Source organism: Sinocyclocheilus rhinocerous, unplaced genomic scaffold, assembly GCF_001515625.1.
Source record: "Sinocyclocheilus rhinocerous isolate Xijiao unplaced genomic scaffold, SAMN03320098_v1.1 scaffold365, whole genome shotgun sequence".
Classification (NCBI taxonomy): Eukaryota; Metazoa; Chordata; class Actinopteri; order Cypriniformes; family Cyprinidae; genus Sinocyclocheilus; species Sinocyclocheilus rhinocerous.
Genome location: NW_015659915.1, coordinates 395113 through 410412, shown reverse-complemented (window position 1 = coordinate 410412; position 15300 = coordinate 395113). Strand labels below are relative to the sequence as shown.

General features: G+C 40.5%; 1 long non-coding RNA gene across 1 annotated transcript in view; it reads right to left on the bottom strand.

The window, feature by feature from the left end:
- The window catches only part of LOC107724249 (uncharacterized), a 19143-nt gene extending 4085 nt beyond the window's left edge, over window positions 1-15058 (bottom strand). The window contains exons 1-2 of the long non-coding RNA XR_001638011.1: window positions 15048-15058; window positions 14327-14332 (exon numbers count right to left, since the gene is read on the bottom strand). This is a non-coding gene — a long non-coding RNA (uncharacterized LOC107724249). The remainder of the gene's footprint in view (window positions 1-14326; window positions 14333-15047) is intronic.
- Window positions 15059-15300: the final 242 nt, after the last annotated feature.

Below are 15300 nucleotides of genomic sequence, written 5' to 3'. Positions count from 1 at the left end.
ATATATATATATGACACAAACACACAATTAATAAATTAATAAAAACACTATATACATATATATAAAAAAAAACATTTACGTGAAAACATAAAATATAACAATTAATTCTAATTCAAAATACTAACAAAAACTATAATAATATGTCAATACCAAAATAACGCTGCTTTCATTTGCAAATATTTAATATTAGACACATATTATTCATTAATGTCATTAAAGAATCTTCCTTGACATCATGATTACTTAAATGTTTTCTACTGATGATTTTAACATTTATAAGAATTAAATAATTATCAGAATTATATAAGGCATCTGCTCATTCTCTTTTAAACGGTGGTGTCTCTGTCCTGTTCAGCCCTGTTACACTGTGACATCTTCACATAATGCTTTGGTGTTTCTGCTACATATTTAAGTGAGTGACATCGTATTTCTTTTGGACTGTATGAGGTTGTACGGTGTAAAGATATATACGAGCTGAGGCCCTTTTGGCACTGATCTTCAACCCCATAACACTGAATATAACAGTAACCTTTGCAAATCCAGAAATGCAGAAATGTTCCAGCAGTGTTTCCTGGGATTGTGATTACTGTAGGGTGCAGTGTGAGGAGGAACATCAGAGGATGAAAAGATCTTCACATCACAGCACACACACACACAGACATGCTCATCTCCCCTCCAGCACACACTCTTTAGTGCTCACTCAACACACTTATTATGCTTTAACTTATTCATGTATTGCTGAACACAGCCTCCTGACTCACAGCGAGTCCAATATGATCTGTTCCTCTCTGCAGAGCGTCACAGACGTCACTGCACAAACCGTGACCTGCTGAACACGGATCACACGGGACATGCCTTTACTGCACTATTCGCATCAAATACAATCTATCATTTCATTTACATGCCAAACTAAGAGCAACTCAGATGAATGTTTTTTATGCAAAGCCCTCAGTGAACCGCAACTAATTACAAGACCATGCTGTCAGATGGGGTGTGGTGCATTCTGGGATGCCTTTACCATTACATCTGTATACAGTAAAACTTGAAATGACAAGAGAACTGAACCTAACAGACCGTTCAGATCACACAGTTTAGAGACTGTGAAGTACTCTTCAGCTCAAACAGACCCAGAGCAAAAACACATCTAGATATCTGAGTGTCTAGACTCTCATTTACATTGATGCATTTGTCACATGCATTTAATCAAATCAAAGTTATTCTACATTCAAAGTAAGCATTATTAAACAGTTCATGCTCCCCATTGGAATCAAACCCATGACCTTGCTTTACTCATGCTTTATTGTTTGAGCTACAGGAGGCAAACGCAACACATAACCTTTACACAACTGTCTTATCTGTATAATCTGTATGAAGTCACAAGTTGGTTTGAGATGGTCTAGCGAGTGAACAAGCACTACCACTCAATGAACGCTTCCTGCAGTGAAAAAGTGCATCTGCTGTTGTCTCTCTCATCCAAATCCAGCCACATATTTGTTTAGAGCTGTTTAAACGCTGCTTGATCTGTGCAGATTTCTCTCCTGATTCACACCAGAACACTTTTTCACTGGAGGAAGAGTTATTATGGATTATAGACTATCACCGCACACTGTCACTAACTACCCTACAGTAGTCCTGACCTGCTTCAAAACATCACGAGTGTGAGCGGCAGCTCTTTATAGCCCATGCTTGGCCACGCGGCCTCCTTTAATGCAGCGACAGCATGTGTACAGTGACAGCGCTCATTTACTCACGGCTCCAGGGAACGTCTCGCTGTCAATAATTTAGGGCCGAGGTTCATTTGAACCTTTTCCCCTCAAATAAAACAGCCTTTGTTTCGGCCGTGTCCGACAGCAGCACGGGCTCACAGAATCGCTGGAGGCCTGAAGCACATAAAGTGCATTATTAGCCCAGACGCACACAGAGTCGTTAGAATCACGCCAGACGCCGCGCTCTGATGCAGCACTGATGCTGATGCTGGGCTTCACCTGTCACTCGCCTGTGATGTCATCAAAACACACTCATACATCCATCCATCCAACCAACGAACCATCATCTATCTATCTATCTATCTATCTAATCATCCATCCATCCAACCAACCAACCAACCAGCTGTTTAAACGCTGCTTGATCTGTGCAGATTTCTCTCCTGATTCACACCAGAACACTTTTTCACTGGAGGAAGAGTTATTATGGATTATAGACTATCACCGCACACTGTCACTAACTACCCTACAGTAGTCCTGACCTGCTTCAAAACATCACGAGTGTGAGCGGCAGCTCTTTATAGCCCATGCTTGGCCACGCGGCCTCCTTTAATGCAGCGACAGCATGTGTACAGTGACAGCGCTCATTTACTCACGGCTCCAGGGAACGTCTCGCTGTCAATAATTTAGGGCCGAGGTTCATTTGAACCTTTTCCCCTCAAATAAAACAGCCTTTGTTTCAGCCGTGTCCGACAGCAGCGCGGGCTCACAGAATCGCTGGAGGCCTGAAGTAAATAAAGTGCATTATTAGCCCAGACGCACACAGAGTCGTTAGAATCACGCCAGACGCCGCGCTCTGATGCTGATGCTGGGCTTCACCTGTCACTCGCTTGTGATGTCATCAAAACACACTCATACATCCATCCATCCAACCAACGAACCATCATCTATCTATCTATCTATCTATCTAATCATCCATCCATCCAACCAACCAACCAACCATCATTTATCTATCTATCTATCTATCTATCTATCTATCTATCTACCTATCTAATCATCCAACCAACCAAGCAACCAACCAACCATCCATCCATCCATCCATCTATCTAATCATCCATCCATCCATCCATCCATCCATCCATCCATCCATCTATCTATCAAAACACACTCATACATCCATCCATCCAACCAACGAACCATCATCTATCTATCTATCTATCTATCTATCTAATCATCCATCCATCCATCCATCCAACCAACCAACCAACCAACCAACCAACCAACCAACCAACCAACCAACCAACCATCCATCCATCCATCCATCCATCCATCCATCTATCTAATCATCCATCCATCCATCCATCCATCCATCCATCTATGAGATGCTTGTATCCAATCTGTGTAAGAAGGTGTTTTCTTTTAGCTCTCAGTAAACAGCTGGTTTGGTTAAGGGTTTATTGCTCAATCTATTCTTCAAAGCTTCAGTTCTTTTAATGAGCGTGAGGCCGGTGTGCTTTAATTATTATTGGCATGACCAATAAACACCCTCCAAACAACAAATTCATTCATGCACATTGTCGCTCACTTCAGCTCTCTTTGGGCTTGTAAAATCTCAAACTAGAAGCTTTAAGATTTGTTCTTCTCAGTCGCTAATTGAAATTAATAGGCCTTTCCCACAAACGACGGCAAGCCTTTCCAGTGCAATCAGGGCCTGTGAGCTAAAATGGCTTTTACCTAATGGATATTTTGGAAAAATGACAGGCAACAATGTGCTTTTTATCCTTCAGTTTGTGAAGAGAGCATAAAGAAGCTTGTGATGAAGGAGGAGGCGAACGCCGTCTGCAACCCAGAACATCTGCGAGGCTTTGAGAACCAACAAAACAACCTCTGTTGCCACAATTTAGAGAAACTTTACAAGCTCTTTTCCAAGTGTGATGAGCGCTTGCCAGTTGAAAGCACTAGTAGCTTGTGGATGAAGGCAGAAAGACACAGCACTCTCTACCCAGAGATCTCAGAGTTACTGCAGAATGAAGCCAGACCTCGCAACTCTTCAACACACGCAGAGCGAAACAGACGATTTCAACCCAGTTAAAGTTTCAACTGCATGGAAGTTTATGAACAACTGCCTGTTTGCTCCAGAAAGAGGAAAAGTAATGAGAAGAAGAGCACACACTTCTGAGAGAAATGAAGCACACTCAGATTGCGTAAGAGAGAAGATTCGCCTACTTAAACCAATGTTTAACACGTCTCTCTTTACTCTAAACCGATACTAAACAGCACAAGCGTTCACTGGCTCAGACTCGGTATAGCTGGAGTTTTAGTTGAGAAAAGCCACAAATATAACACACAATCAGAGGTGCAGACAGAGCTACACAAGAGTAATTGTGGACTATGGTCCGATGCACCGTGTAAATTCATCTCCAGCATTTGCATCAGTGCACAGACATCAAAATAATATGGAAATTCTGTCTGAATTAAGTGAATAAACCCTTTTCATCTGGTGCCATAAGGCAAGTAAAACAATGACATGGAATAATCTGTCATTGGTTTTTGTGGCCGTCAGCACTAAAATATGAAGCTTTATTCCACTTGCCTTCAAACGCCTGTAAGACTGTTTAATGTGTTAACCAAACGCTCCGCAGGACTCACGCTGATGATAATGGATCAGGAAAAACAAGCAATATTCAGCTCGCATAAACGGATTTGTTCTCCGAGGAGACGCATAGGGAAATTATATTTACAACTGAGATATCAATAAAACACACATCCCTCCTAGAGAGCAGAAAAACATCTGAGAAATGGAGGAAAAATCACGTTTTGTTAAATATTTTGTTAATGACATTTGTGCAGGACTCCAATTATATCTTGTTTATGCACTTAATCAAAATCTATGTCTTGTTTTCTAGTAAAAAATATAGAAATATCCTTAAAATAAAATACATTTACAATTTTTGGTAAACTATTGCTTTAATAATTTAAATAATAAATAATAAACCTCATTTGGTTTTGTTGCATTTATTTATTTTTTGCAAGTGAAGTTCTCTTGTTTTTAAGACAGAGACCCAGATTAACATATTTTTGCCTCTTGATTTACTAATCCTGTAAAGCATCATTTATCTATCTATCTATCTATCTATCTATCTATCTATCTACCTATCTAATCATCCAACCAACCAAGCAACCAACCAACCATCCATCCATCCATCCATCTATCTAATCATCCATCCATCCATCCATCCATCCATCCATCCATCCATCTATCTATCTATCTAATCATCCATCCAACCAACCAACCAACCGTTTATGCACTTAATCAAAATCTATGTCTTGTTTTCTAGTAAAAAATATAGAAATATCCTTAAAATAAAATACATTTACAATTTTTGGTAAACTATTGCTTTAATAATTTAAATAATAAATAATAAACCTCATTTGGTTTTGTTGCATTTATTTATTTTTTGCAAGTGAAGTTCTCTTGTTTTTAAGACAGAGACCCAGATTAACATATTTTTGCCTCTTGATTTACTAATCCTGTAAAGCATCATTGCTGAAGTTAGCAGTGAGTTGAGATTTGGTCATCATCTATTGTCTCTTATTGTCCTAAGCTCGTCTCTCAGGCTTGGATCATACACTCACACACATGCAGTGCAAGCAGTGACATTAAAATGGAGCAGAGAGATTGAAAACGGGACGGGGCATCAGATAATGTGGTAGAGATATAATGAAAGTGTAAACAAAAACAGAAGAGAGACGGCTGCTCATGAAAACGCTCGAGCATCTCTCTCACAGCAGATCAAATCTCACACACACAAATGTTATGAATTGCTGACCAAATTATGCTTCAAAAGTTCTGCACTGATGTGATTTCTTTCACCTCACACAGACTCATATAGATTAGAAAAGACAACAGGAGTTTTACTCACAGTTTTTACCTGTAATGAAGAGACTACAAACACAAATGCTATAAATATCCGCATAACACTGAGGTGCATCTTTGAACATTCACATTACTGTAACAGAAATACCAAAACTCAGAGAAGCGAGGACCTGATTAGCATTTTACTGTGGCACCAGACGCCATAAATAAGAAATGAGAAATCAATACAAGTCATTATACAACTATGCAAGATGAAATATTAACAAGTCGTGAAACTGACCTGAGGATTTTTTTTTTTACATGTCAAGTGACCGAGCTTGTTGGTAACACACACACACAGACACACATGCATTTTTAGATTTTCAAAAAACTTCATTCTGTGTGATTTATTAGCTTGTTTACCCATGGGGATCTTAATTTAGGTCCCCACCGTGACATGAGTCCACATGAGTCTGTGTGTATTCAGGTTTAAGTCCCCACCAGAGTAGAAAAACAGGTACACACACATACACACACACACACACTCACACTCACACTCACACTCACTCACTCACTCACTCACTCACACACTCACACACACACACACACACAAACACAAACACACACACATACACACACACACACACACAAATGAAGAGCACATCTGTAACACATCATGTGTTTATTTGTGTGTTTGTTGTTGCTTTTTGAGCTTGTTTGTTTATCCGGGTTCAGTCCAACACGTGCACGCTGTAAAATTCTTCTCTCCAGCTCCACGTTTCCTCTGGTAGAATCAGCGAGGATTTCACAAACAATTTACAGTAAATTGTAGGAAAATTGGCTGCAGATCCTGGAGAAGAAAAAACTGGGTTAAGATGATTTGGGTATTTATTCACTGCGACTCTCATGGCCGTTCCTCAGGGTTCTCCTCTTTCAAAATAACCCGTGGCTCTCCCCCACCTCTCATTTGCCGTTTCAAATGTATTAATGGTCCGGAACTTTCCTGTATGATCTTGGACCTCTCCCTAATGAAAACGCTGTGCGTCCGGGTCCCAGATTGGTAATCAGCCGGGGCCTCTGGAGCGGCCCTGACCTCAAGCCGAGCACATGCAGCATCACACCACAATCACTCATCTGTTGAGCTGGCAGATAAACCACGAGCTCCAGCAGCACCTGAACCAGCGCTTCTCGACTCTGAGCTTCTGATCAAACACTGCTGAACAAGCTCATCAAGCTCTTCAGGATCACCAGACAGTTGCATGCAGGCGAGTTTGATCAAGGTTGGATTAAAACTCCGGAAATCACTGTAACGCAGCAGGGTTATTAAACTAGATCTACTACTAAAACCATAAAATAACTTCTGCTACTTAAAATATCCGGTTGATATCATATTGAGATCACAATAAAACTTATGTTAATAATGTTGATATGCTCTGGAGAAATATATTACTATTGTATACATATATATATATATCATATTTTTCATTCATGTTTTAATATAGTGCTGTTTGTGCAGCATCTTAATAAAAGTGCGATATTTTGTTGTCAATTTATTGCAATATTTTCATTGGATTACTTTTTAAAGGATTAATTTTTTTTGAAGGATTAAGTTTTATTAATTCCTTTTATTAGACACCAATTTTGATGATACATTTGTATTAAATCATAAAACGCTGAATCCAGAAAAAATAAAACACAGAATTAAGGCAAAATGAAACTGATTTCATGGGGCCCTAAGTTCTATTTACTCTGGGGAGTTTAATTGTGAACAAAATAGTTGTTTACATTCATTCTCAACGTCTGACAAATATGTGGAAAGCATCTCCTTCCCCATTAATGATAAATAAACATCATGATAAATATCTATATTGTATGATATATTGTCATATCGCCCAGCCCTACTTGAAATAAAATATTTAAAAACAAAACAAGGCAACATTTCTAATTTTCATTTAGCTGATGTAATAAAAACTAAAACTTAACTAAAATTAAACAAAAATATTAAAAACTATATTATAGACATAATAAAAAAGTAAACTAATAAAAATGACAAAAAACACAGCTAGATTACTAAAAAGTTAACTACAATTAATATGAAAACAGAAAATAAATAAAATAACATTTTAATAGTATCTCAACGATAAATAACCCAACATTTGAATATTTCCTTGACAATTTAAACTGACTTTGACAGTGTTAAACTAAAGCAATAAGCCCCAAGAAGCCGTGGTTTACAGTGAATTTATAACAGCTAAGGGGCCTTAGCTGTTATAAATACACTGTAAACCACGGCTTCACAAGGCTTATTGCTTTTATAAAACGGTTATTCCATATACGTAGTAAGGTTTCACAGAATAAAACAGAGCAAATAAAGTGTAATGATATTAATAAAAACAGTATTCTTCCACCAAACAATGTAGCTCCTCAGAATCAGTTGTGGTTGCAACAAAGTGGTTGCCGAGCAACAGACAAACGTAAACAAAGGTGTATGTAATTTACAACAGCTTCGAACGCGGCTCAGCCAGTCAGAATCAAGGACCGGAACTCTCCGTTTATAAACAGAAAGTGACCGCAAGGTTCCACGATCCAGAGCACCAGCCCTTCTCCTTCCACTATAAACCACGGCTTCACAGGGCTTCTTGCTTTTATAAAACTGTTATTCCATATACGTAGTAAGGTTTCACAAAATAAAACAGAGCAAATAAAGTGTAATGATATTAATAAAAACAGTATTCTTCCACCAAACAATGTAGCTCCTCAGAATCAGTTGTGGTTGCAACAAAGTGGTTGCCGAGCAACAGACAAACGTAAACAAAGGTGTATGTTACTTTGTAGAGTAATTTACAACAGCTTCGAACGCGGCTCAGCCAATCAGAATCAAGGACCGGAACTCTCCGCTTATAAACAGAAAGTGAGCGCAAGGTTCCACGATCCAGAGCACCAGCCCTTCTCCTTCAATAGTGCTCTTCAGATACAGATAGAACGGCAGTATTCTGTTGTGCCTTCAGCTCAGAATTAAACGAGGTGAGGAAGCAGATACTGAAGTCAGCGTGAAGCACATAAAACGGCCTTTATTATTCAGAAGTGTGATCCGAGTGTTTACAGGGAACCGTCCCGACAGCTTGATGGACTCTTTAATAGTGATTCACTGCTCATCTTCAGAGATAAAAATTGATTTCTAAAAGATATTTAATACCAACATAAAGCATTTACCAGGTACAAAAGCCTGAGGGTGGGCTTCTGGGCTGTGTTTGGTGAACAAAACGGAATTACTTTAAAACTTTTACAGGCGTTCATGTAATTCCAATTCTGCATTTCACTGAGGAATATAACCATGCACCAAAAAATGGGTTGAGTTCCCATTAGCATCATAATATCAAGCATAAATGTGACTGTAAGACAGATCCAATTATCTTTTTTCCCTCCAATAATCTTATTAGCTCTCACAAAAGATCTCATGAATCAATTAAGGTTTATGTCTGGAATAATTGATGAAGGCTCCCCTGGTCATCTCTGTGCAGTCTACAAACCTGGCATGAAATACGTAATGTTAAACATGATGTAGCCGTTTGCACCTTCGTATGGAAGATGAGGTTGTAATCCAGAGGTCTTATTGATTACCAGCTTCATATATCTTTAATGAGGGCATTAAATACTTGTTTAGGAAGCACAAGACTGGGCCTAAGTGGTGTTTGTTGCAACAGCTCATAACGGTGGAAACCCAGGCTAAAATCTCCCCATGGTGAATCAACTCAGTTCCAGGGAAGCTATTAGTGGAATGATGTCATGGCGTCCTGCATCATCCAAGGGCAAACCGCACGACATGCATTATGACCGGTTGAAAAAAAGAGAAAAGCGTATATGATAAAGGACAGCCAGAGACCTCAGTGGAACAGCTCTAATAATATAATCTGTTTTAAAGAGGAAACGCTACAACGATACGGACAAGATGACGCAGCATGAAGCTGGTAGGTGGTGCTGTGCGGATTAAAGTCATAATGCACAGCAGCGTATCGATTATCTTAAAATCTCGCTGTTGAGTTATCATCACATCATTAGCATCTGCTCCTTGAGGGCTTTCGCCTGGGATATGGCAAATGGAGCTGCTATTGATCTGGAACGCCGGGGCAAACGGCAGATGGAGAGAGGAGGCAACAGGCGGATCTGATGGGTCTCCTTTGGGTCCTGCTCCGAAAGTGACGTCCCATTCACCTCCAGCCGAGAGAATCCTGGGGGACATGAAGCTCAGGTCTGGAAATTCAGCTTTGCAGTTTCAATTGAATAAATGTTAGTGTTAATAGTGTTTGTTATGGGAAGAAACATGGCAGTATGCTAAAAAAAAAAACTTAACAACCACCGAAAAAACGCCCCAACAACCACCAGGTACACTCTAGCACAGACCTTGGCAACATCTGCAATCTTGTGCAACCTGCAAAGCAATCCCCTAGCAACAACCAGAAAACCACAGAAACCATCTAGTAACGTCACAAAAAACTCTAACAAAGTAGCCTCTAACACTAACCCACAACACCTAAACAGCTACCCAGAACACCTTAGCAACCACCTACAAACACCTAAATCTCACTGTGGCAACATACAAACTCTTTGGCAACCTGCATAACAACGCCCTGGCAATCACTCACAACACTCTAGCAAAGCTCCCGGAAACAACCAGAACACCCTAGCAACCATCTTGTAATGTCCTAAAAACACAAGCAACCACTCATAACGTCCTATAAATCATCCACAACACCCTAGCAATCACAAACAACACCTGAACAACCACCTAGGAATACCCCAGCAACCACCCAAATTTCACCTTGGTGATGTCCAAACTCTTAAGCAATGCACATAGCAATGACCTGGCAACCACCCACAACACCTTAGCAACGCCAGAACACCATATAACACCAGAACCAGAAGCACCCCAGCAACCGTCAAATAATGAAAAAAACAACAAAAGACCCTAGCAACCATATAGAACACCCTATTAATCACCCACAACACCTTAGCAACTACCCTTAGCAACATCACTATAGCAATGCACAGGCAACCAAACATAATACCCTCGCAATGTCTTTGAAACCACCTCAGAAACCATGTAATAAAACCTTCACTGTGATTCCTGAAACACCCTAGCAACCACACTGACAACTTGCCAAAAGCTGCCTGGAACACCCTAGCAACCACTCAGAACACCCTAGCAACTTTCAAAAAAATAAATCAATCAATAAATAAAATAAAATGAAGTCAGAAGTCAGAAAAAGCTTTATTACCAAGTATATTTACACACAAGGAATTTGACTTGGCGACAGGAGCTTCCAGTGCAGAAGTATGGACATAGTGCAAACATACATGACAGAGCAGACATACATAGAATTGCACAGTAGAGATGAAATATAACACTAATATAAGAAAAACAGAAAATTAAATAATAACGCACTGTATACAGAAGTAGAAATATAGAGAAAAACATAATTGTTTAAATGAATGTACAGATATGTTATTTACAAGTGTACCGTTTATATAGCTTACAATGTAGAATTTCCATTTATATGCTATGCTAATAAATAAAATAAAAAAAATAAAAATAATCCAGAACACCGTAGCAGCCAGATTACCCTAGTAAGCATGCTGCATCTCAGTGTGCTAATACTCTCAGAATACCTTGGCAACATGCATAACGATATACTGTAAATCACGCACAATACCTTAGCAATGCCCTAGAAACCACTCAAAACACCCTAGCAACCACGTAGCATGGTAATAACAACCCACACAGCAATGCCCTGGCAGCCACCAAAAGTATAAACAATGTAGTTATGAAACGATTAAGAGATATTTGATTGGTAAGATGCAGTTCATGTGTCCTCACAACACCCACCACACACCAACAGCTATCTGTGCCATTAAAACAGCAGAGAGGGACACGATACTTCCTGTCAGGAAAGGGATATCCTGAGGCGCAGCCATATAGACCTTAAGTGCTGACAAAGAGTATCTAGTGTTTTTCCCACAATGCCTTTTGAATGCGCTGGTGGACAAACACAGAGTTCAGACTGGTCATCCCAAGCTCCGCTCTTTTCATGATACACACGTCCATGTTTAGGACATTAAGACACCCGCTCTGACGCATCAACGCGGCCCAAAATAAGGACAGATTTCCTCTGAGATCATCTCATCCAGCAGCCAAAGTTTCTTTCTTTCTCGTTTGTTTTGTAACGCCTGATTACCTGAGAATGTTCTCAAATATACGTATTGTTTCCGCACCATGAACGATGTCGTAAATATTTGCTGTGCTCTAAATATTTTCGCAGGCAATCAAAATCCTTTCAGCGCTGCACATCCATGTGAACAAAGACCAACACAAATAAACGTCTTGAGCATGCAGGCAGAGGAAAACACGTCAGCGCGTCATTCGTCGAAGAGTTCTTGTCTGTCAGGTAAAGCTGACTGGCGGCTAAGATTACTGAGGGTTTGGTTGATGTAGCTCAACTTTGACACGGAGCTGTGAAATAGTTTCACGCAGCATTCCGAGCGAGGTGTCTGTCAACTCTTCTCGGCTCTGACGGATGATTATCAAAGCACCGGTCTAAGGTGCAAATCTGGCGGCAAACAAACGCTTGTTTTGGCATTACATACGAAAGCAAGGATTACTCACTCAAGACCTGTCTTATGGCCAAATCATGCTACACTAGTCAACATTTAAAGTGGATCAAAACCTTTCATCAAAGTTTTCCTAAAACCAAAATGCGTTCTTGTCTTAAGACAACTTTGATGAACTCTTTTGATCCACATCAAATGTTGACTACTGTAATTCGAAGCCCACAGATGTTTGAAGAATGCCACGGCTGAGCCGAACCGTAGAAAACGATTTCACAAACAATTTCACCGTTCGTTGTTCGAGTCCTTCCTCTCGTGACACGGTCCTGGGAGAAGTCCTTGAGCGCGAGCCACGCCGAACACTCCAGCTGCAGAGGATGTGCCCTCGAACCGAATACCGCGACCCCAACCGCCTCGTTTCTGACTTTCTGCTCATTTGAGCCACTGCAGGTGGATCCTCAATCTCAGAGGGTCATGTGACGCTTCAAGCTGGGGTACCAGACGCTTTTTATGTTTGACAGCGGTGAATAGCACTGAATTGCGAGGCGATGTGAAACTCACGTTAACCAGGAAACACATTTTTCTATACAATACATTTCGGGAAGCACGTTTCTCAAATATCTGCATTATTAGTTAACCTCAAACTGCAGGTCACATGCATTTCACAAAATGTTCAAGGCAGAGGAAAAGCATTTAGGAAGGGCGTCATTCAGCCTACAGGAAAGAAAAATCACAAACAAGTTCTCGTTAACATCTCAACTGTTTCTCATAGACAATTACATAAACATGGAGATCAAATAGATACCTTTGCCTTATTTTCCAGGGGCCAGTTGCATAAACCTAGCCACTATGTTAAGACTGTGTCTGACCAACTAGTAGTTAACCAAGGGGTAAGTCTTATTTTTCTGATTCCAATTAGACCGATCTACATTCTTATGCAACCGACTTATGCAAAAAAGTTATGACCAGTCTTGAAGAAAAAAATAAATAAATAGATGACTAACTTGTAATACTTGTCTAAGCATTTTATGCAACCGACTACAGTTTCCTAGATACAGAAAAATTTCCCAAGCTGCAACCAAGTTTAATTGTGTCTCAGTTTTGTTGAATGGTATGTTGTAATGACCAAATGCAGCATCTGTATTAAAAGAATCTGAAAAGTTAAACTGGACTCAAGTTCTGCATTGAAGCATGTCATAATTGACTTGTGAGTTCAGTTGGATTGTTCACATAGCACACAGGGAGCCCTAAAACAAACAAACAACTTGAGGGCTGTCGTTTCTCACCTGCAGTGAGACAGGCCATCAGATGCTAATGTGAAGAGGCCCTTACATACAGTAAACAGTAAAAACGAGCAGTCGTGGAAGCCCTAATATGAATGCATACTTCTCATTGATCAAATCATCTGAGCTGCCGTCCACATTTATTATACAGGTCTACTGTATTCTTTCACTGTATGTCTCCTGAGCAATAGAAGAGGATGTTCTGAGCAATAGACACTTCCCTCTGGGAGGCTGCAGTGCTGCTAAAGAAAGACGAAGATGTGGAAGAAGAAGGCCGTGTTCAGTCTTATCTTATGTTAAACAATCCCATGCCAGAGCGCTGTGGTTAATCTCAGGTTGAGTTGGAGAAGTGGATGGATGACAGTGCAACAGAAGGAGGCTCTGGATATCAGGTGACTCAGTGCACAACACAGGTTTGGTTCTGGCTTTATTTCTGCAATATACCTGACCTGAGAACATGAAACGAGACACTGAGATGCCTCGGTAGAGAAATGACACATTCATGTATTGTATCTGTATAGGGGAGCGTCTAAGAATCAGATGACCCGCGGGCTAAAAATAAAACAGCAATGGTGCAAAAGATTATGGGCAAATTCTGAGAGTCGTTACAGTCGGCAGGAAACAGAATTCCATATTGTTCCTCATAAGTTTTTCCGCTCGGGTTGAGAGGAAGTGTATGTGTTCTGTCACAGGACGTGAGGTCGGCCCTGGTCTTTCACACCCCACTGGGTAAAGAGCGGATACTGGGGTGTCAGCACCGATGCGTGCTCAAGCGTGGCCTCTCGCATGAGGGCAAACGGGAAAAGATAAATGGCCACCTCATAAAGCACTGTTATTGTTGAGAAGGGGATGAGGATAACGAGGCAAGACGTCCTTAGGACGAGCTGCTGATGCTCATCTAAAACTACAGCGAGGAAAGTTATCAAGCGAAAGCAGACTCTGCTGGATGTGGGATGACTTGACACAGGTAGGAGTCAGAACATGCCACTGAAACTCTACAAAGGCCTGCGGTTCAATGAAGACCACAACGGAAGCACGGTGCTAACGGGATCCGGCTCAGAATTTCCCTCAGGGTGCTGGAATAAAGTTGTGCCGTTTGAGCCACAAGAGCAGCCCTGACAAGCACTGGCATCCTCTTTGACATCCCCTCATCTGTCCCATGATGCCACGGGGGCTTCGGAGGGCTTGAGAGGAGGACACAATTAGGAGTGAAATCGCCCGGTGGCCTAGCAGCCTGATGAATATGCATGCTGCTAAAACCGAACGGGAGATATTCATCAGAAAACTGACAGCAGCACTTTGACTTCTCAGGACTGTCTACCTGTAATCGGCACTGACATTCGGGGGACGAAACCGCAGAGATCGAACAGACGTGCTGTTTGAGAGACACGGGAGCCTCGGGCTTCTGATTAATAACATGCTCCATGCACATCTGAAAGGTTCAACACTTGAATATTTACTGTGGAGAGAATGAAGTCGACGAGTAACACGAGGCGTATATTTCCTGACACGGTAATTTCGATAAGACATCGGGAAAAAGCTATCTTGAGTGTTGAGATGTTGGCAACAGCCTTAACAACTTCAATCTGATACTGCTGCAACTGGCAGTGCATTACTAGTCGGGTTTCCATCCAAAGTTGTGAATTTAAACCTATGCGTAAAATTAAAATATCACTTAAAACATTTGCAAATAAGCACCATTTCCATCCAACGAGTCAAAGAGAACAAAATCGTCACTTTCTGATAAACTGGCACTATATATCACTAAGAAAAGTAGGAGAAGCCACTGAATACACTCATTTTTATATAATAAATTACTTGCAATAAACACATTAAAACACAAATTACACGATAA